Source organism: Nicotiana tomentosiformis, chromosome 5 (assembly GCF_000390325.3).
Source record: "Nicotiana tomentosiformis chromosome 5, ASM39032v3, whole genome shotgun sequence".
In the NCBI taxonomy this organism is placed as follows: Eukaryota; Viridiplantae; Streptophyta; class Magnoliopsida; order Solanales; family Solanaceae; genus Nicotiana; species Nicotiana tomentosiformis.
Genome location: NC_090816.1, coordinates 89,539,730 through 89,562,915, shown reverse-complemented (window position 1 = coordinate 89,562,915; position 23,186 = coordinate 89,539,730).

Below are 23,186 nucleotides of genomic sequence, written 5' to 3'. Positions count from 1 at the left end.
ACGATATAACATTTAGGTAATTGAAATAAAGCCTCCCCATTTATTATTTTGACAAAGGATCATCTTCCATTATAGGTTACTCACATATTTTACGTGTTCATTTTTACATTTTAACTTTTACAGCAAATTGTAAAACAAATAAAGCAAAAGTAAAAATAATATGTTATATATGGCATAAGGTTGCCACCAAAAGGAAGTTAATATCCACCAAATTACAAATAAAAATTTTATCCCTAAGGAGCAAGCCCCATAGAAGGAGAGAACATACATGAGTAGTTGTGGTAAAGGGCGAAATGAAGTTAAGCCATAGTAGAAACTAAAGTGAATATATAAATGTGTTTGATACACGGAAGTCCATTTCAAGAAACGTTTTATTGAAAAATATAAGTCATTTTCTGAAATGTATTTTTCTAAAAAATACTTTTCTACATTGAATGTTGAGTGAAAAATACTTTTTAGAAAAATATCTTATTAAAAATTAATAAGTAATAATATTAGCAAATCAAAAAATATTTTGATGAAATATTTGAGTATTAAAGATTGATAACAATGTGCAAGTGTTAGTTACAGCAATGATATAAGTTAAGAGTTAAGATAGTAATTAAAGAAAATATTGTTCTCCTGCAAATGAATAAGTCATTTTTGCTCTTTTACAGGAATATACTTTACTTAGAAAATATATTCAAGTAGTCAAAACCAAAAAAATATATTTTATTTCATATTCGGTTTTATGTAAACGTGTTTGACTTAAATATATTTAACTTAATACTGAGAAGTTTAAAAATTTAAAAAGACTTTTCTTATGTAAATCAAATATATATAAAGTATCAAAATTATCCTTTTATACGGTGTTGACAAGATTTTTACTATCTTTTTATTTTTTTTCTATAAAAGAATTAACTTTTGTATCTAGTTGGTCCCAGCAAATCATTTCATTAAGGAAATTGGGATGCTAAGATTAAATATTTTTATAAATATAAATGTATCATTTATTTAACAACAAACTAAAAAGGAAAATATAATATAATGACCCCGTCGGTCATTTCGAGTATTACAGCCATGTTTCCTCATTTACTGCTCAATTTATACTTTACAATTGTTATATGGCTTGCCAGGGTAATTGGTTCGGGTCCGATGAGGTTTTGAAATGAATTGAGACACTTAGTCTCCAAGATGAAAACTTAAGTTGAAAAGGCTAACCGGATGTTGACTTATGTGTAAACGACCCCGAAATAGAATTTTGATGATTCCAATGGCTCCGTATGGTGATTTTGGACTTAGGAGCGTGTCCGAAAAATTATTTGGAAGTCCGTAGTTAAATTAGGCTTGAAATGGCTAAAATAGAAATTTAAGCTTAGAAGTTTGACCGGGGAGTTGAATTTTTGATATCGGGGTCGGAATCCGATTCTGAAAATTGGAATAGGTCTGTTATGTCATTTGTGACTTGTGTGCAAAATTTGAGATCAATCGGACTCGATTTGATAGGTTTTGGCATCGAATGTAGAAGTTGGAATTTCTTAGTTTCATTAGGTTTGAATTGGGGTATGATTCGTGGTTTCAACGTTATTTGATGTGATTTGAGGTTTGGACTAAGTTCGTATGATGTTTTAGGACTTGTTGGTGTATTTGGTTGAGGTCCCGGGGGCCTCGGGTGAATTTCGGATGATTAACGGATTAAATTTTGGACTTGGAACTTTGCTGGAATTTTCTAATGCACTAACTGGTTTCCTTCTTCACGTTCGCGAGAAGGGTCTCGCGTTCACGAAGGGGAACTGGAGGCAGGCGAGTTTTGTTCTTCACATTCGCTACGCAGGGACCGCGCTCGCAAAGGGTTGATGGCAGTGTTCATCGCGAACGCTTGAAAGCGTTCGCGTTCGCGTTGAAGGGCGAGGCCAGGTTGGGTAATGGGCATTAAAGCTCTGCATTCGCTAAGGGTAGAACGCATTCACTAAGGCCAAGCTTGGTAAGGCATCGCGTTCGCGAGGTTGCCTTCACATTCGCAAAGAGTAATTTTGGGCAACACAATTTTGTGCTTCGCGAACGCGAGGGACCTGTCGCGTTCGCGAAGGAGAAAGACCTCGACAGAAAGTTTAAGTTTTGCATTTTTTGACGTTTTGGAGCTCGGGAAGAGGCGATTTTCGGGAGAATTTCAAGAAAAAAAACGGGGTAAGTGTTCTAACTCAATTTTGGTCAAATTACCCGAATCTATGATTATTTTTGACATTTAATTGGCGATTTAAGTTGGAAAATTGTGAAAATCCTCTTGGTTTAATTTGAAGATTTGAGGATCGAATTGATGTCGGAATTTGGTAAAATTTGTATGGTTGGACTCGTGGTTGAATGGGTGTTCATATTTTATAATTTTTTTCGGGTTCCGAGATGTGGTCCCCATGGGCGATTTTTGGGTGCAATTTCGGATTTTGTTGAAAAATTAGTATTTTCATATGGAATTAATTCCTATAATTTGTATTGACTGAGTCGAATTATTTGTGACTAGATTCGAGGTGTTTGGAGGCCGATTCGTGAGGCAAAGGCCTAGCAGAATAAAGAATTACACGATTTGAGGTAAGTAACAGTTCTAAATTTAATTCTGAGGGTATGAAACCCCAGATTATGTGTTATGTGATCGATTTTGAGGTGACGCACATACTAGATGATGGGCGTGTGGGCATGCACAGTAGGAATTATGACTTGGTCAAATTCCATGAAACAGTGTAGTTGAATAATCTGTTGTTATCTGTACATCTTCCATGTAGTAGAGAAATTGAACCACAAATCATGTTTAGATTTTGTGTTGGCACTGTAGGGACCACAGAGGTCGTGTACATGTTGAATTATATGCTAAATTATTATTTTGTACTCAGTCACAATTTACTTGTTTATTTTATCTTAGTCTCTATGTTCCTTATTGATACATTATATTATTTCTGTTGGAGCTGATTTCATGATTACTGAGAGCCCGAGAGACTAGAGAGATTTATGATTGAGTGAGTTCGAGGGCCTGATTGTGATATATTATACTATGACATGTGAGTTGTCCTTGCAGATCCAAATATTATACTACAACACGTGAGTTGTCCGTGTAGCACGTGAGTTGCCCGTGCGGATTATAGCGCTTGGGCTGAAATAGTCCCTCCAGAGTCTGTACACACCCCCAGTGAGCGCAGGTACCTACTAAGTGCGAGTGCCGAGTGTAGAGTGATTGTGAGGTTGGAGTGAATGGAAGGACTGAGTGACTGTCGTTCTGAGAGGATGTATTGATTTCATTATTGTTGAACTATAGTTGTCATATGTCACTGTTTTGAAATTTTTTGAGAGATATTATCTTTTGTTTCAGTTGAACTTGATATGAAATTACTGTTTGAGCCTTAATCGTTTAACTTGCAAGCATGCCTATTTTGTTTTTGTTGGAAATTAGTGTAATTGGACTTAGTTGTGAAGTTCGTCACTACTTTCAGTTCTTTATTTAGTATTGTTACTTGCTGAGTTGGTTTTACTCATACTATATCATGCACCTCGTATGCAGATCCAAGTGCTTCAGGATACGACGACTGTTAGATCTCAGAGTATTATCATTTGGAGACTTACAAGGTAGTTGCTTGGCGTCTGCTAACCTTGACTCTCTTCTTTTCAGTTATTGCATTGTTCTATATTTTCAAACAATGTTTTTATCAGTCAGACTTTGTTATCATTATATGTTCATATATTCAGTGACACCGGATTTTAGGAATGTATTTTATGTTAGTAATTTGTGAGATTTTCTATGAAATTCAAATATTATGTTTCCAAATTAAAAAGAAATTGTGGTTTATTGAGGTTGTGGGCTTGCCTAGTATTCAGATAGACACCATCACGACATGTTAGGATTTTGGATAGTGACAAGTTGGTATAAGAGCCTAGGTTACATAGGTCTCACGAGTCATGAGCAGGTTTAGTAGAGTCTTGCGGATCGGTACGGAGAAGTTTATACTTATCTTCGAGAGGTTGCCGAACTCTTAGAAAAAAAATCACTTTTTTGTATTCTGTCATGCGAATTTGTTGACTTCAGAAAACTAAATTTCTGTTATTCTATTCTCTCACAGATGGTGAGGACATGTACTACAGGATTAGACGTTCAGCCACTAGTGCCACCAGTTGGGGCCGCGAGAGGCCGGGGCTGAGGTAGAGGTCGAGGTGTAGCTCGTACAACAGTTAGAGCACCACCCGTTGCTCCAGCTCAGGAGTCGATTCTAGATATTGCTGAGCCGACATGACCAGCTCAGGCACCAGCTGTTCCTATTATGATTCTAGGCCTTTAGGAGGCTCTAGCACAGATATTGACTGTTTGCACTGGCCTTGGTCAGGTGGTTTCGGCCCAGCCGCACCAGCCACTTCACAGGCCGGGGGAGGTACTCATACCCCTGTTGTCCGTACTCCAGAGCAGGTAGTGCAATGACTTCAGATACCGAAGGCATTACTAGCCCAGCCGGTTGCAACTGCTCAGGCCCCAGTAGTCCCCGTTATGGCTAATGATGAGCAGATGAGACTTGAGAGATTTGTGAGGCTTCGACCTCCAACATTTAGCGGCGCTGAGTCAGGGGATGCTCAGGGTTTTCTGGGTAAGTGCCAGCGGATGCTTTGGACAACAGGTCTTTTGGAGACTAGTAGGGTCTCGTTCACTACTTTTCAGTTTTCTGGGGCTGCCTTCAGATGGTGGGAGGCTTATGAGAGGTGCAAGTCGGTCGGTGCAGTACCACTTACATGGCAGGAGTTCTCTGTTCTCTTTTTGGAGAAGTTCGTGCCGTAGTCTCGTACGAAGGAGCTACGCAGACACTTTGAGCAGCTTCGACAGGATGGCATGTCTGTGACCCAGTACGAGATAAGGTTTTCTGAGTTGGCTCGTCACGCAGTTTGGTTGGTTCCCACTGATAGGGAGAAGATTAGGGGGTTCATTGATGGCCTCATGTATCAGATGTGGTTTCTTATGACTAGGGAGAGGGTATCTAGTGCCACTTTTGACGAGGTGGTTAACATTGCTCGGCAAATAAAGGTGGTCCGTAGCCAGGAGTGTAGTGAGAGGGAGGCCAAGAGGCCTCGAGGTTCGGGCGATTTTGGTGGGGTACCTTCTGGGGGCAGTCCTACCACAGTAGGGGTCGCCCTTATAGGCAGGCTTAGATGAATCATTGAGCTCATCGTGGTGCATCTGCTACCCAGGGTTCTTACAGTGCTCACTCAGGCCAGTCTTTATTCAGTGCACTACTAGCACAGAGTTCTCACCATGCCTCATCCGCTCGGACTTCTATAGGTAATTCCTAGTGTTATCAGGAGCAACAGTTCCGTCAGAGGGGGGATTGTTTCGAGTGCGGAGAATTTGGTCATATCAAGAGAAATTATCCTGGGTTGTTGAGTGGGGCTCCACAATAGAGTTCTCGACCGATGGCACCGGCACCAGTAGTTACACCACCCACCCAACCAGCTCAGGGTGGGGCTCAGTCAGCTAGGGGTCGCCCAAGAGGGGGAGGCCGATCAGGTGGAGGTCATGCCCGAGTTTATGCTTTTCCGGTCATGCTAGATATTGTTGCTTCAGATGCAGTGATCACAGGTATTGTCTCAGTGTGCCATATGGAAGATTCTATATTATTTGTATCATCGTACTTTACTTATTATCTGGATATGCCCCGTGAGTCCCTAGATTCACCTGTTCGTGTATCTACGCTGGTGGGCGATACTATTATTGTGGACCATGTGTATCGATCGTGTGTGGTAACTATTAGGGGACTGGAGACTAGAGTTGATCTTTTATTGCTCAGTATGGTTAATTTCGATGTAATCTTGGGTATGGATTGGTTGTCTCCATGTCATCATATTCTGGACTGTCACGCAAAAAATGTGACGTTGACAATGCCGGTGTTGCCGAAGGTCGAATGGAGAGGTTCTCTAGATTATGTTCCCAGCAGGGTAATTTCTTATTTGAAGGCCCAAATGGTTGGGAATGGGTGTTTGTCATATTTGGCCTTTGTGAGAGATGTTGATGCAGACACTCCTACTATTGATTCAGTACTGGTAGTGCGAGACTTTCCAGATGTATTTATTGCAGACCTGCCGGGTATGCCACCCGACATGGATATTGATTTCGGTATTGACTTGGTACTGGGCACTCAGCCCATTTCTATTCCTCCGTATCGTATGGCACCAGTTGGGTTGAAAGAATTGAAAGATCAACTTCAAGAACTTCTTGATAAAGGATTTATTAGGCCTAGTGTTTTGCCTTGGGGTGCACCGGTTCTATTTGTGACAAAGAAAGATGGTACTATGCGGATGTGCATCGACTACAGGCAGTTGAATAAAGTTACAATGAAGAACATGTATCCTTTGCCGCGTATTGATGATTTATTTGACAAGCTTCAGTGAGCGAAGGTATTCTCCAACATTGATTTGAGATCTGGGTATCACCAGTTAAAAATTCGAAATTTGGATATTCTAAAGACGGAATTCAAAATTCGTTATGGTCACTATGAATTTCTTGTGATGTCTTTTGGGCTGATCAATGCCCCAGCAGCATTTATGCACTTGATGAATAGTGTATTCCAGCCATATCTTGATTTATTTGTCGTAGTATTTATTGATGATATCCAGGTGTACTCACGTAGCTAGGAGGAGCATGCAGATCACTTGGGTATTGTATTACAGAGGCTGAGAGAGGAGAGGCTTTATGCCAAATTCTCTAAGTGTGAGTTCTGACTTAGTTCGGTGGCATTATTTGGACACATAGTATCCAGTGAAGGAATTAAGGTGGACCCGAAGAAGATAGAGGCAGTTCAGAGTTGGCCTAGGCCATCTTCAGCTACTGAGATTCGAAGTTTTCTCGGCTTGACCGGTTATTATCGTCGCTTCGTGGAGGGTTTCTCGTCTATTGCATCACCTATGACTAAATTGACCTAGAAAGGTGCTCAATTCAGGTGGTTGGATGCATGTGAAGAGAGCTTTCAGAAGCTCAAGAATGTCTTGACCACAACTTAAGTTCTAGTTTTGCCTTCAGCTTCAGGCTCTTATACAGTGTATTGTGATGCTTCTCAAATTGGTATTGGGTATGTCTTAATGCAGGAGGGTAGAGTGATTACTTATGCTTCGCGTCAGTTGAAGTCACATGAAAAGAACTACCATATTCTAGTTTTGCCTTTAGCTATTGTTCATGCATTGAAGATTTGGAGGCATTATCCCTACGGTGTGTCTTGTGATGTGTTTACATATCATCGGAGTCTTCAGCACTTGTTCAAAAAGAAGGATCTAAATTTGAGGCATCGGAGATGGTTGGAGCTGCTAAAGGACTATGATATCACTATTCTGTATCATCCTAGGAAGACCAATGTGATGGACTATGCCTTGAGTAGAAAGGCGGTGAGTATGGGTAGCCTTGTATACATTCGTGTTGGTGAAAGGCCTTTTGCAGTTGATGTTTAGACCCTGGCCAATCAGTTCGTGAGATTAGATGTTTCGGAGCCCAGTTGGGTTCTAGATTGAGTGGTTTATCGATCTTACTTATATGACCGCATCAGAGAGCGCCAGTACGATGATCACCATTTGCTTGTCCTAAAGGACACAGTTTAGCACGGCGACACCAAAGATGTTACTATTGGGGAGGATGGGGTATTGAGGATGCAAGGTCGTATTTGTGTGCCAAATGTAGATGGGCTGCGTTAATTGATTCTTGAAGAAGCCCACGGTTCGCGGTATTCCATTCATCCGGGTGCTGCTAAGATGTACCAGGACTTGAGGCAGCACTATTGGTGGAGAAAAATGCAGAAAGATATAGTTGGGTTTGTAGCTTGGTGTTTAAATTGTCAACAGGTGAAGTACGGGCATCAGAGACCGGGTGGATTGCTTCAGAGACTTGAAATTCCGAAGTGGAAGTGGGAGCGTATTACCATGGACTTCGTAGTTGGGCTCCCATGGACTTTGAGGAAGTTTGATGTTGTTTGGGTGATTGTAGATCGGTTGACCAAGTCTGCGTATTTTATTCCAGTTGGTACTACTTATTCTTCAGAGCGGTTGGCTGAGATTTATATCCGCGAGATTGTTGGCCTACACGGTGTGCCAATGTCCATCATTTCAAATCGGGGCATGCAGTTTACACCACAATTTTGGAGAGCAGTGCAGCGAGAATTAGGTACACAGGTTTAGTTGAGTACATCATTTCACCCTCAAACTGACGGACAATCCGAGTGCACTATTCAGATATTGGAGAATATGATATATGCTTGTGTCACTGATTTTGGGGGTACTTGGGATCAATTTCTGCCACTGACAGAGTTTGCTTACAATAACAGCTATCAATCGAGCATTCAGATAGCTCCGTATGAGGCTTTATATGGGAAATGGTGTCGGTCGCTGGTGGGTTGGTTTGAGTCGGGTGAAACTAGGCTATTGGGTACTGATTTGGTTCAAGATGCTTTGGAGAAGGTTAAATCGATTCAAGAGCGGCTTTGCACGGTGTAATCTAGACAGGAGAGTTATGCCGACAGGAAGGTCCGTGATGTTGCTTACATGGTTGGGGAGAAGGTCCTGCTCAAGATTTCACCCATGAAGGGTGTATTGAGGTTCGGGAAGAAGGGCAAGTTGAGACCTCGGTATATTGGGCAGTTTGAGGTGCTTAAGAAGATTGGAGAGGTAGCTTATGAACTTGCATTGCTGCCTAGTCTATCAGGTGTTCATCCAGTGTTTCATGTATCTATGCTCCGAAAGTATGTCGAAGATCAGTCTCATATTTTGAATTTCAGCACAGTGCAGTTGGATGGTAATTTAACGTATGATGTGGAGCCGGCGGCCATTATAGACCGACAGGTTTGAAAGTTGAGATCAAAGAATATGGATTCAGTGAAAGTGCAATGGAGAGCCCAGCCAGTCGGAGAAGCTACTTAGGAGGCTGAGCTGGAGATGCGGAGCAAATATCCACACCTATTTGAGGCTTCAGGTATGATTCTATACCCGTTCGAGGACGAACGTTTGTTTAAGAGGGGGAGAATGCAAGGACCCGGCCGGTTGTTTCGAGTATTATAGCCATGTTCCCCCATTTACTGCTCAATTTATGCTTTACAATTATTATATGACTTGCCAGGGTAATTGAGGCAAGTCATTGGTTCGGGTCCGGTGAGGTTTTGAAATAAATTGAGATACTTAGTATCCAAGATGAAAACTTAAGTTAAAAAGGTTGACCGGATGTTGACTTACGTGTAAACAAAAACGAAATAGAATTTTAATGATTCCAATAGCTCCGTATGGTGATTTTTGACTTAGGTGCGTGCCCGAAAAATTATTTGAAAGTCCGTAGTTAAATTAGGCTTGAAATGGCTAAAACAAAATTTTAAACCTGAAAGTATGACCGGAGAGTTGACTTTTTGATATCTTGGTCGGAATCTGATTTTGGAAATTTGAATAGGTCCGTTATATCATTTGTGACTTGTGTGCAAATTTTGAGATCAATCGGACTTGATTTGATAGGTTTCGACATCGAATGTAGAAGTTGGAATTTCTTAGTTTTATTAGGCTTGAATTGGGGTATGATTCGTGGTTTCATCTTTGTTTGATGTGATTTGAGGATTCGACTAAGTTCGCATGATGTTTTCGGACTTGTTGGTGTATTTGGTTGAGGTCCCGGGGGCCTCAGGTGAGTTTCGGATGGTTAACGGATTAAATTTTAGACTTGGAACTTTGCTGGAACTGGAGGTAGGCGAGTTTTGTTCTTCACATTTGCGATGCAGGGACTGCATTCGCGAAGGGTTGATGGCAGTGTTCATCGCGTTCGCGTAGAAGGGCGAGGCCAGGCTGGGTAATGGGCATTAAAGCTTGGCGTTCGTGAAGGGTAGATCACGTTCGTGAAGGCCAAGCTTGGTAAGGCATCGCATTTGCGAGGTTGCCTTCGCGTTTGCGAAGAGTAATTTTGTGCAGCACAATTTTATGCTTCGCGAACGCGAGGGACCTGTCGCGTTCGCGAAGAGGAAAGACCTGGACAGAAAGTTTAAGTTATGAAAATGGGACGATTTTTGATGATTTGGAGCTCGGGAAGAGGCAATTTTCAAGGAAAACAACGGGTAAATGTTCTTAACTCAATTTTGGTCAAATTACCCGAAGATATGGTTATTTTGACATTTAATTGGTGATTTTAGTTGGAAAATTGTGAAAACCCTCTTGGTTTAATTTGAAGATTTGAGGGTCGAGTTGATGTTGGAATTTGGTAAACTTTGTATGGTTGTCTCGTGGTTGAATGGGCTTTCATATGTTGTAGCTTATGTCGGTTCCAAGACGTGGGCCCCATGGGCGATTTTTGGCTGCAATTTCAAATTTTATTGGAAAATTAGTATTTTCATATAGAATTAATTCCTATAATTTGTATTGACTGAGTCAAATTATTTGTGACTAGATTAGAGGCATTTGGAGGCCGATTCGCGAGGCAAAGACATAGCAAAATAAAGAATTACACGGTTTGAGGTAAGTAATAGTTCTAAATTTGGTTCTGCGGGTATGAAACCCCGAATTATGTGTTATGTGGTCGGTTTTGAGGTGACACACATGCTAGGTGACGGGCATATGGCGTGCACCGCAGGAATTGTGACTTGGTCAAATTCCATGGAACTGTGTAGCTGAATAATTTGTTGTTATCTTTACATTCTCCATGTAGTAGAGAAATAGAACTACAAATCATGTTTAGATTTTGTGTTGGCACTGTAGGGACCACAAAGGTCGTGTACATGTTGAATTATATGCTAAATTGTTGTTTTGTACTCAGTCACAGTTACTTATTTATTTTATCTCAGTCTCTATTGTTCCTTGTTGATACATTATATCATTTCTGTTGGGGCTGATTTTCATGATTACTGAGAGCCCGAGAGACTGGAGAGATTTATGACTGAGTGAGACCGAGGGCCTGATTGTGAGATATTATACTATAGCTCGTGAGTTGTCCGTGCGGATCCAAATATTATACTATAGCACATGAGTTCTTCGTGCGGATCTAGATATTATACTATAGCACGTGAGTTGTCTGTGCAGATTATAGCGCTTGGGCTAAAGGAGCCCCTCCGGAGTCTGTACACCCCCCAATTAGCGCAAGTACCTATTGAGTACAAGTGTCGAGTGTAGAGTGATTGTGAGGTTGGAGTGAATGGAATGATTGAGTGACTGTTGCTCTGAGAGGACGCATTGATTTCATTATTGTTGTACTATAGTTGTCATATATCACTATTTTGAAAATTTCTGAGAGATTATCTTCTGTTTCAGTCGAACTTGATATGAAATTACTGTTTGGGCCTTAATCATTTAACTTGCAAGCATGCCTATTATCTTTTGTTGGAATCTACTGTAATTGGACTTAGCTATGAAGCTCGTCACTACTTTCAGTTCTTTATTTAGTATTGTTACTTGCTAAGTTGGTTGTACTCATACTACACCCTGCACCTCGTGTGCAGATCCAGGTATTTTCGGATATGGTGACTATTAAATCTCAGAGTGTTATCAGTTGGAGACTATCAAGGTAGCTGCTTGGCGTTCGCTGACTTTGGCTCTCTTTCTTTCAGTTATTGCACTGTTCTATATTTTCAGACAATATTTTTATCAGTCAAACTTTGTTATCATTTAGATGCTCATGTACTCAGTGACACCGGATTTTGGGAATGTATTTTATGTCAGTAATTTGTGAGATTTTCTATGAAATTCAAATATTATGTTTCCAAATTTAAAAGAAATTATGGTTTATTGAGGTTGTCGACTTGCCTAGTATTGAGATAGGTGCCATCACGACAGGTTAGGATTTTGGGTCGTGACATATATCATGTAAAGTGGACATGTTTTCTTAGTCACAAATATATACTTCCTCCGTTTCAATTTATGTGAACCTATTTGACTCGGCACAAAGTTTAAGAAAAGAGAGAAGACTTTTGAATTTGTGGTGTAAAATGAGGCATATATATTTTGTATGGCTATAAATCATTGCATAAAGGTAAATTGTTTTCAAACAACGAAAAGAGTTATTCTTTTGTCATAGACTAAAAAATAAATTAAAAAGAGGGAGTATACATATTTACTCCTCCTTTTACTTTAGTACTAGATTGGCGTTGGCCCGTGCTATACAAAGGCGGAGCCATAATTTGAAGGTTATGGGTTCTAATCTTATCACTGAACCCTTGCTTGTTGTAGTTATTAGGTTCGCAATTAAATATTTTTACATATTTAATGAATTTTCTAATACAGATACAAGGTTTAAGCAAAAGTTATTGGGTTCGTCCAAACCTGTAGCTACTACACTACCTCTGCCCCTGCTTATATACATGTGAGTATAGTATGGGCTAGCCAATTATCGAACTCGTAATTATAAATAGCTAGCATTTGCAAAGTTATTGAAAATAGCCACTATTTTAGCTGAAACACGGAAAGTTCCAGCATAATATACTAGATTTTGGAGCTTCTCCATATAAACTTTTAGTATATTATGTTGGAACTCCGATATATTATAAAACTCCAGTACATTATGTTGGAATCTCATATGTAAAAAATTCGAACTCCAATGTATTATGCTAAATTTTTACTGATTTTAAGGGTGTTTTTTGTTTAAATTTTATCTTTACATGAAAAAGTGGATAAATTTCGATTACTTTTGAAACAGTGCCTATTTTTTAATTACCAATTATAAATCTGACTTTTTCTGATTTTTTTCCAATATACGTAAACCTATTAGGGCTTGTTTAAGTGTTATCGGAACTGAATTTGAATGTAATCTAATTAATTATACGGTTTGACATGTTTATCTGTATATGTAATCATTTAGTCAATATGAATTAAGCATAATTGAAATAAAGTAATTACACTCCTCAACTCTCACGGGGGATAAATTGATGATAATTACGTGATGATATTCAAATTCTTGTTTTTTCTTTTTAAAACATAATAATAAAAAAAAAAGAAAACTCTTTTTCTCCTCTCATTTGTCTCCCAAAATGTATTTTATTGCTCCTAATTCCCTTCGAGGTACTCCTTTCCTCTTTAATTCTTTTTCCTACTTATTTCATACTTTCTCTTACCGTGACATTTTTTTGGTTTTAATTATAGAGTATTCTTGCTGCTACTTCGGTTCCATGTCCTCCTTCTTCCCTTTTTTTATTTGCATATTTTCCTGCTTTTATTTCTCTTATTATATACGTAGATTGTAGTACTTTGAAACTTCTTATACTTTATTCTTCTTTATTTTTCCTTATTTCATTTTTCAATAAATATTATGCTTTATTAATATATTTAATATGCTATTTTTATTTTTCCTATATCGTATAGAACAACAACAACAACAACATATCATGTGTAATCCCACAATTAGGATATTGCGAGAGTAGTGTATGCACAAATCATATTCATATCTCGTTTTGTATCATATGCCACTCAAAATAACCAATTAAGTAAAGGACATACCAAGTAATTACTATTATTCGTTGCATAATATTGTAATAACACAAAAAAAGTTTTGGCTCTCCAGAAACGTATCAATAAGGAACCGTTAATCAGTGAATCAAGAGATATTTTACCTTTTATAGAATTGTACCTAAAGTAAGACTCCTCTACTATATAAAGGGGGTCTGATAATTCGTTAAACACACTGTAAAACACACTCAAAAGTAATACATTATTATTTTCTATGTCTATAAGCTCTTGCTCTTCTGTTTATCGACACCGAACGTGGTGAGCCTGACTCGAGGGCGATTATTCCTCCAAGGCTTAAATTATCCGACTCATGTGGTTTGAATTTATTTTGTATTTATTAATTCAATTGCAACTTAATTTATCGCTTTGTATCAAGTTAATCTGCGTATCTTAAAATCACTTAGAAATTTAATTGTTATCCGATTTTGAGGGTAAACAGTTTAGCGCCCACCGTGGGGCTAAGGATAATAGCGGCAATTTGATACAAATTCACGTAATACAGCCTATTTTAAACTTGTTCTTTGAAGTGTTTTTGATTCCAGGTTAAAATCGAAATGTCAAACCCATAAACTGCCCCTTTAATCACGGACACGGAGTCCAGGCACCATGGTGAGAACAACAATACAACACCCGGTAACAAGGTACCCCCAGTCGATCTTAGCGGAGTCCCGGTGGCGGACCCCATCGACGCTAGTTCACATGTGGCCATCAATACAAATTTGCCTACTGATCCAGAAAATAATGTACGCAGAGAAGTCTGATCAATTTCCCAGAATACGCACAGCGGTGAAAACGATGGGATCAACTTGCGAGTGATCTTCGAAATGTTACATGTTCAACATGCGGTGATAGCTCAGTTGCAGAATCAAATCCGAGCACAGTGCAGGGTTGAGCCCGAGCCATCCCGGGAAGTCACCCACAGAAATGAGCCGATCATGGAGAGGACAAATGAAAATGAATCGGGGACTAACCCCGAGATCATAAAAATGCTCGAGGAGCTGACAAAACGGATAGAATCGGGGGAGAAGAAAATCAAAGCCAATGACAAAAAGGTGAAAACCTATAGCTCCAAGGTTGACCAAATCCACGGAGCACCTCCAATATTGAAGGGCCTGGATTCCAAGAAATTTGTTCAAAAAACTTTTCCTCCGAGCGCAGCTTTGACACCGATCCCGAAAAAGTTCTGCATGCCCAAAATTCCTAAGTACAATGGAACAACCGACCCAAATGAGCATGTGACCTCCTACACATGCGCCATCAAAGGGAACGACATGGAGGATGACGAGATCGAGTCTGTCCTACTGAAAAAGTTTGGGGAAACTCTGTCCAAGGGAGCTACGATATGGTATCACAACCTACCTCCTAATTCTATTGACTCGTTTCCTATGCTTGCAGATTCATTCAGAAAAACACATGCCGAGGCTATCAAGATCGAGATCACGAAGTCAGACCTTTTCAAAGTGATATAGAGTGATAATGAGATGCTCAAGGAATTCGTGTCCCGATTTCAAATGGAACAGATGGACTTGTCTCCGGTCGCACATGATTGGGCCGTTCAGGCCTTCACCGAGGGACTCAATGCTCGGAGCTCGTTGGCTTCACAGCAGTTGAAGCAAAATCTGGTGGAATACCCGGCTGTCACTTGGGCCAACGTGCATAATTAGTATCAATCAAAACTTAGGGTCGAAGATAATCAACTCGGGGCCCCTTCCGGGTTCGTTTATCCAGTTAGATCAGTTAACAGAGTCAGGAGAGACATTGATCGTGAGCCACGGTCGAATAGGGATCGATATCACCCATATAATGAAGATCGAAGAGGTTGTGGATCTGGTCGAAACCCCGTGAAAAACAAAAGAAGAAGTGACCGAGGTCAAAACAACCGGGGACTCATGAGCAAAACAGCTTCGACAGGCCCATCAGGCCGAAGGAAGCACCAAAATGATCGGAGTACAACTTTAACGTCGACGCCGTTGCCATTGTATCTGCCATCGGATGTATCATAGACACTAAATAGCCTCGACCTTTGCAGTCGGATCCATCCCAAAGGGATCCTAACCTAATTTACAAATATCATGGCACTCACGGTCACAGGACAGAAGATTGTCGACAATTGAGAGAGGAAGTAGTCCGACTATTCAATAACGGGCATCTCTAAGAGTTCCTGAGCGATCGAGCCAAAAACCACTTTAGGAATAGAGATTCTGGTAAACAGACCGAACCGGAAGAGCCTCAACACATTATCAACATGATCATTGGTGGGGTCAATGTTCCCCAGGGGCTGATGCTGAAGCGCACCAAAGTATCTATCACAAGAGAAAAATGAACTCTGGATTATTTGTCGAGGGAACCTTGTCCTTCAACGACGAAGACGCTGAAGGGATCGTGAAGCCCCACAATGATGAACTAGTAATATCAGTACTTATAAATAAATCTAGAGTTAAGCGTGAATTAATTGATCCAGGTAGCTCGACCAACATCATCAGATCGAGGGTCGCGGAATAGCTCGCCCTGCAAGATCAGATTGTGCCCGCAGTCCGAGTCCTAAACAGATTCAACATGGCATATGAGACCACTAAAGGAGAAATAACACTACCGATGAACACAGTCGGACCACTCAGGAAACAAAGTTCTATGTGATCGAATGGGACATGAGGTGCAATGCTTTGTTGGGGAGACCATGGATTCACAACATGAGGACGGTACCCTCGACTTTGCAACAGGTGTTGAAGTTCCCGACACCGGGAGGAATAAAAATAGTTTACGGAGAACAACCGGCCGCAAAAGAGATGTTCACAGTCGACGAGGTGGTCCCAATATCCATACTTTCAACACCGAAGGAGCTGGGCCCGGTCACCAAGGGAGAAACCAAATAGCAATTACTAACACAGACTCTGTCCCAACTGAAGAGGCAGGAGATGGGTGAGGACGACGACAATAGGGTTCCCAGGTCTTTCGTAGCTCCCGATGATTCCGATGCTACCAAATCAACGGTCGAGGAACTAGAGCAAGTCGTATTAATCGAACGCTTGCCCGATCGAAAGGTATACCTGGACACGGGGTTAAATCCCGAGCTCAGGAAAAAAACTCATTCAATTTCTTATAGCTAACGAAGATTATTTCACTTGGTCCCACCTTGATATGACAGGGATCCCGCCGGAAATAACCACTCACAGGCTAAGCTTGGACCCGAAGTTCCACCCGGTCAAGAAGAAGAGGAGGCCCCAGTCCGAGATCAAACATGCTCTCATCAAGGACGAGGTATCTAAACTCCTTAAAATAGGGTCCATCCAGGAGGTAATATACCCGGACTGGTTAGCGAACATAGTAGTAGTCCCCAAAAAGGGGAACAAATTAAGAATGTATGTGGATTATAAAGATCTGAATAAGGCGTGTACCAATGACTCATTCCCTTTGCCTAACATCGATCGCATGATCAATGCAACGGCCGGCCACAAGATTCTCAGTTTTCTTGACGCTTATTCCGGGTATAATCAAATTCAGATGAACCCGTGTGATCAGGAAAAAACTTCCTTCATCACCAAGTACGGCACCTACTGCTATAACGTGATGTTGTTCGGATTAAAAAACGCCAGCACTACTTATCAACGCCTAGTAAATCGGATGTTCGAAGAACAAATAGGAAATCAATGGAGGTTTACATTGACGATATTTTAGTTAAGTCCCTGCGAGCAGAGGACCATTTGAAACATTTGCAAGAAACCTTCAGCATATTGAAGAAATACAATATGAAGTTGAACCCGGAGAAATGTGTGTTTGGAGTCGGGTCCGGTAAATTCCTCGGATTCATGGTATCTATCGGGGGATCGAGATCAATCCCGATAAGATCAAGGCCATCAAATATATCACTATTGTAGACAACGTGAAGGCCGTACAAAGGTTAACTGGACGCATAGCCGCCATGGGACTATTTATCTCGAGGTTATCCGACAAGAGCTACCGTTTCTTCTCCCTGTTGAAGAAAAAGAATAACTTCTCATGGACCCCGGAATGCCAACGGGCCTTAGAGGAGCTCAAGCGATATCTATCGAGCCCGCAGCTTCTTCACACGCCAAAGACAGACGAACAACTATACCTATACTTGGCAATATTGGAGATAGCGGTAAGTGGAGTCCTGGTCTGGGAGGAGAAAGGTACGCAATTTCCAATTTACTATGTTAGTAGGACCCTTGGCGAGGCCGAACTAGCTACCCTCACCTAGAAAAGCCGGCGCTCACTTTGCTAAGCACATCTAGGAAGCTATAACCGTACTTCCAATGTCACCCCATATGTGTCGTAACCACTTACCCATTGAGGAAAGTAATGCATAAACCCTAGCTCTTGGGACGGTTGGCCAAATGGGCCGTAGAGATCAGTGGGTACGACATCGAATATCAGCCTCGGACCGTCATTAAGTCTCAAATTTTGGCAGACTTTGTGGCTGTCTTTACACCGGCCCTAATACCCGAGGTCGAAAGAGAGTTATTAATAAATTTGGGGACCTCTTCGGGAATCTAGACTTCGGGAATCTAGACCCTCTTCACGGACGGCGCCTCAAACGCGAAGGGGTCTGGACTTGGGATTGTATTGAAACCGCCCGCAGGTAATATAGTTAGACAATCTATTCGAACTGTAAAATTAACTAACAATGAAGCCGAGTATGAGGCCACGATTACATGTCTCGAACTGGCCAAAAGCTTGGGGGTAGAGGTGATTGAAGCTAAGTGCGACTCCCTTCTTGTGGTGAACCAAGTTAATGGAACTTTCGAAGTTAGAGAGGAACGAATGCAAAGGTACCTAGATAAATTGCAGGTAACGTTACACCGGTTCAAATAATTTTCTTTACAACACGTGCCTCATGAGCAAAACAGCGAGGCTGATGCCCTGGCTAACTTGGGATTATCGATCGATGACGATGAGTTCAACTCGAGGGCGCTCGTGCAACTCATGAGATCGGTAGTGGAAGAAGGTCATGCCGAGATAAACTCAACAAGCCTAACTTGGGACTAGAGAAACAAATATATAGAATATCTCAGGACCGGAAAATTGCCTTCGGGTCCTAATGAATCGAGGACTCTGCGCACAAAGGCATCTCAGTTCAGCCTGTCCGAAGACAATACATTGTTCTGGAGAATAATAACTCCAGATATAATCACTTGACATACTACACAACTCGCATGCTCGCAGCACTATTTTCTATCACATTAACTACTCCAAAGTAACCCGGTAATAGTATTAAACCCCATATCAAACAAAACCTCGTTCTAAAATCTTCGTACACTGCCAATGATGAAAGAAACAATCAAAAACTCATAATCACTCATCAGATCAACTATTCATGGAGCTCTCTTGCCCCAACCAGAACCACAATCCTCTCCTAAGCCGACTTTCAATATTATCCTCCCGAATATACCATAATCAAGACTGATAGTACCCATTCTAGGTCCAACGACTTTATTTTATTATACGCAACTATCCCACAAACACGCCACATCAATATAACTCAAGCCACCGCTGCGCACTCCGTGTACACAAATATGGGAGATGTCTCAAGGAAGAGAACCGTATTGCAAGTTCCACAAGCACCACCACAACCGCAATGTTACAACCAACTCCTCAATTTCGTGAAGAGGATAATCGTAGGTACATGTGCACAATTATAGAGGAAGAAAATTAATGAATCAGATAAATTATCATAGAAATAAAATTCCCACACATGGCACGGACATCTCACGTGCCAATAATATGAATCGCCCGGCATAGTCACGGGCCTTTGATGGCCAACTCGTAATATGTCTATGACCCGGAGACACCGAGTACGTTTTGAGGGAAATCCACGTAGGCACCTATAGAAACCATTCGGGTGCCGAATCATTAGTTTAGAAAATAATCAGAGCCGGTTACTATTGGATAGACATAAAAAAGTACGCAAAGGAGTTCGTACGAAAATGCGACGGATGTCAAAGGCATGCTCTGATGATTCATCAGCTCGGGGAGCTACTACATTTGGTCATGTCATCCTGGCCATTCATGAAATGAGGGATGGATATCGTCGGGTCCCTTCCATGGGCACCCGGTAAGGCTCAATTTATATTGTTTATGACTGACTATTTTTCTAAATGGGTGGAATCCCAGGCATTCAAAAAATTCAGGGACAAGGAACTCATTGATTTCATCGGGGACCACAAAATATATCGGTTTTGAATGCCAGACGAGATCGTGTGTGATAATGGGAAGCAGTTCGTTGGCAGCAAAGTAAGTAAGTTTCTCGAAGATCATAAGATCAAAAGAATCCTATCGACGCCCTATCATCCTAGTGGGAATAGGCAAGCAAAATCCACGAACAAAACCATACTACAGAACCTCAAAAAGAGATTGACCGGCGCCAAAGGAAAATGGAAAAAAATCTTGCCCGAAGTCCTATGTGCGTACCGTACGACCTCAACGTCCAACACCAGGACCACCCCGTTCTCGTTAGTCTACGGCGTCGAAGCCCTAATACAGGTCGAAGTTAGAGAACCAAGTCCCATGTTCTGATATGCAACTGAATAATCAAACAACGAGACCATGAACACGAGCCTAGAACTGTTAGACAAAAGGCGTGAAGCCGCCCTCATCCGAATGACCGCCCAAAAATAACAGATCGAGAGATATTACAATCAAAGAACCAACCTTTGACACTCCAATGTCGGGGACTTGGTGTTGAGGAAGGTCATATTAAACACTCGAAACCCGAACAAAGTAAAGTTGGGGCCGAACTGGGAAGGTCCGTATCAAATTATCAAGATCACCGAAAAGGGGTCGTATAAACCCGGAACAATGAACAGTGAACAACTACCGAACAACTAGAACGTAACTTACTTGAAATGATATTACTGATAAGGTATAACCCCGATCACTTCTTTTAGTTATCTACATTTTTGACTAACACTTGTAGGTAGCCCTCAGATAACAACACAATTTTCTAGTCCTAAAATCACGCATTGCACTCTTTTTCCCTTGAACCGGTTTTGTCCCAAATGGGTTTTCCGGCAAGGTTTTTAACGAGGCAACAGTGGATCGTGCTAACTTAGAATCAAAGACCGGTTGTCAACAGTATTTGAGGCTTCTCTATGATCGACCTCGAACACTGGGGGGCATTACTCGTGAAAAACAATTTTGGTAAGGAAAGAAACTCCGCGCTCAAATAGTCTAGGTTCAATCGATAGGATTTACTGTAAGGTCCAAACGGTCAAATGAACCACGCGCACATAAATCACCGGAGCTCGGACACAAAGCTTGAACACATGTGTAACCGTGTATATTACGGACAAAATTAAAAGGAAGTTTCTACCATGCAGATAAATATTTTGCCCTTTGAAAATTTTTCCTTATTATATTTGATTCCCCGAAGACATCGAGCCCAAGGGCTACCTCACTCGGGGACTGCCGCCCAAGGCAGCTTTGGACATTCCGGGATAATAAAATCCGGGGGCATAAAGCTTATTTGGCAACGCCCAAACTAGAAAGGCTACGGTCGTACTAAAACGGCTCAGAGATATTCGAGACCCGTAACAAAAAATAAGGCCTTCAAGATTTCTAAACCGGTTCAAAAGGCTACCCTCGACAAACTATAATCTAAAAAATTCTAAATACTTTGGGGAAAAGCTCCGGTCATACCGAGCCCCCGCGAGTCTTAAACAAAATATTATCGAAGGAGAGGCATGTTCGAACCTCCGAACATGACCCAATTATTACGGAGCCAGCCTCGTCAACAGGGTCTTCGGAGTCCCTTCCTCCCTCGGATCCGCTCGAACCCTCGGAGTCTTCTTCGTCTTCGGGATACACCAATTTCTTGGCCTCGAATTTGAGCCCCTTAGCACTTTCGATCTTCGCCGATAAATTGAAACCCCGTGCATGAATTTCTTCGAGGACCTCTCTTCGGGACTGTCGCTTCGCGTATTCGACGATATCTTTCAGTCGGCCCTGGGCTGCCTCAGCATCGGCTTTATACTAGTCCACCATCTCATCGACATCAGCTTTGGTCACTTCTACCATCGACTTGGCCTCTTTGAGCTCATTGTCAATAGTTGCTCGATCGGAGACGACAGAGCTTAGTTAAAACTGGAGTTCCTCAATATTTTGGGCCCGTGCCTCGAGTTTTCCTTTGTCACCCAAAGCTTGACCTCTGGCAAAGTTAACTGTGCCTGAGCAGTCTCCTTTTCCAAGGACAGGCGGTCCATCCTGCCTCTCCATTGTTCGACCTCGACCTTGACTGCATCCATCTCGGCTCGAAGTTGGTCGATCCGATCGATCTTCTGTTGGACTTGTGGGTTCCGACCATTACTCACCGTGTCTAGATCATCGTCACTAACTTCAAATATTTATACCTGTTCAATCAAGTCGGCGTGTTCTTTCTGATCCACCTCCAACTCAGCTCGGAGGCTCTTAGCCTCTCCTTTATGCTGCTTGTTGAGGAGTTTGTAAGTGTCTCTTTTCTCAGTAAGTCCTCAAACTTCGACTTCAAGCTGGTTCAACTCATCCCGATACTGAAGGAAAGTTTCACGATGAAGTACCGAGGCCTACAAATACGAAGAAAAATGTTAGGATTATCCATGAATTAGTGTGAGTACAAAAGGAGAAATTGAAGTCATCGAGAGATATCTAAAGTTACCCGGTTCAGCGCCTGTTGTGCTTCGTTGAATAGGCACGACGCATCTACCTCGTTCATCTTGGCTTGGTCTTCCTCGGTCACCAGGCACCGAAGGTAATTGACCACCCCTACGGGGGCAGAGAGGACCCGGGCATCTTCCGGAATGGAGATGATGATGGATCGCTTCTGGTCAGGATCCACACTCGGAGCTGGGAACCAGCTGATCAGTTTCAGACTCGAGGAAGGCCCGTTTTCTCCCGAATATGGACTCTTCTTTGGTACCTCTAAGTCACTCAATCTGGTGACGTTCTCCAAGGCGGTGGAATCCATGGGCCCCCTCGTTGGGGCATTCTTTCACTATTTGGGCCTCGTTATACATTGACTCAGTAAACGAGGGTGATTAGGTGATGTCTATCACACTGAGTGCTTCCCTTCAGGGCACTGCCCACATCCCGGGAAGCCTCGTCCCCGACCTCCTCATCGACCTCCTTAGCTTGAGGTAGATCGCCCTCGAGGTTCTCTAGTTCGGAGTCCTCTAGCCCTTCGAGCTGCAATGGCACGCGGGCCATCATAACAAAAGGTTTTTCTTCTTCTTCTTCTTCTTCTTCTTCTTCTTCTTCTTCTTCTTCTTCTTCTTCTTCTTCTTCTTCTTTGTCTCTCAGCCGGTCGAGCGAATCCGAAGCCGCTGATAGGGCACTAGTGCTTTCTTTGGATTTTCGCACCAACCTTCTCCTTGTTTTCCTTTTCTCCAAGCTAGGAGAACTCGGAGCCCTATTCCTTTTCTTTTCTTCGGCCTGTCTCAGAGAAGGGGACTCGACAGGAAAGTTCTCGCCACCTGATGGAGGCCTCAGTTCGACATCCTTAGATAGACCTGCAAAAAAGAAGTAAAGGGAGTGAGGACTTAATGATAAAAGAGAAATCCTAATACTACCTACTCAGGTAAGGAGTCTCACCATGGGAATGGTCCTCCCAACGGTCCTTCGAGAGCTTGCGCCATGAGCGCTCAGAGTAGGGCATTTGTGATATGATACCCTCGATCCACTCCTTGAACCGAGGGACAACATTCGGGACCTGAGCGACTGTTGTACCACCCCCAAAACACCGATAAGAAAGAAGG